We start from the raw sequence: 1,302 nt of genomic DNA, 5'->3' as shown, positions 1-1,302 counted from the left end.
CTCATCTTGGTAGTCGGTATTTTCTGTCTTTTTTTTCTTGTTCATTCTTGCTAGGGGGTTATCAGTTTTGATTATCTTTACAAAAAAAAACTACATTTGATGTTACCAATCAGTTCCTATTGTATGTACGTGCATATGTATTTTCATTCATTCTGTTCTTAGCTATCCTATTTCACTCCTTCTGATTTCTTTGGGTTTTATTTTACTTCCTATTTTAGCCTCTTGAGAAGCTCAGACAACTGATTCTCAGTTTCTCTTCTTTTCTGATATATGCAGTAAAGACGATACATGTCTAAGTCTTGCCTTGGCTGCACCCTATACATTTTGATTTGTAGTGTTTTCATCATATTCACTTCATATTTTCTAATTTCATTGTGATTTCTTTTTTTGCCACAAGTTATGATCTTGCTAGCTGGCAGATGAAAAACTGACATGCAGAAAAGTTAGACGATCTTCTCTAAATCACAGAAAACCTATGAAAACTCAGGTGTGTTGGGTTTCAAAGACCATCACCGTCCCTATATAACCCTCTTCCTCCATGCTATAGGAATTAAGGCAAATTAAAGGAAGCCAAGCACAGCAAATTATTGGTTGGGAAGAGGAATAAGAGAGAAGGACCTAAAAGAGTAAATTTCACGTCAAATGAGACTCTAATATCATGTTACTGTTTGAAATTAAAGTGACTCTAGAATGCAATATAAGACAATATGTCATTTAAGGGTTAAGAAACAGTCTTTATTTACTCAGTCTTGGGTAGGCCTTTCTTTCCAAATTTTAAGTTCCCTGTAGAAAAATTAACAGTCTGAGGAAAAGAAAAAAGAAAAAGAAAACTTAGGGCAACGATTTATAAGATACAGGGTATTTGAGAAGATTTTAAAAGTATGATCCATGTGCCATGTCATGGTAGGTCCAAGCTATTCTCCATGCCTGTAAAATAAATGGGTCTCACTCTCAATAATGGCTCTTCAAGTTGGTTGTAAGAGGGAAGTATCAGAAAATTCAGTGGTGTCCTTCATAGCCACAGGAAAATGTCTCATACTTATTTCTATTTAATCATTCTTGACTCAGAATGTGCCTCTTCTTCTTTTCTTTTGGTGAAACAGTGGAAAAACTATCACACTGGGAGGCCAATTAACTGAGATCAAATCCCTTCTCCAAGTTGTAGGAACTGGGTCCTTCTCATCACGAGCTTTCAGCAACAAACAAAACAAAGCCTTATAAACATATAGAGCACAAAATTAAAGTCCATCCCTCCCTACCACTAATTCTACTCCCCTCCCTAGAAGTAATGACAGTTATTAA

This window comes from Lynx rufus, unplaced genomic scaffold (assembly GCF_022079265.1).
Source record: "Lynx rufus isolate CCGP_SWC_20201006 ecotype Redwood Valley unplaced genomic scaffold, mLynRuf1.p SCAF_1, whole genome shotgun sequence".
NCBI lineage: Eukaryota > Metazoa > Chordata > Mammalia > Carnivora > Felidae > Lynx > Lynx rufus.
This window is presented reverse-complemented; position numbering follows the sequence as displayed.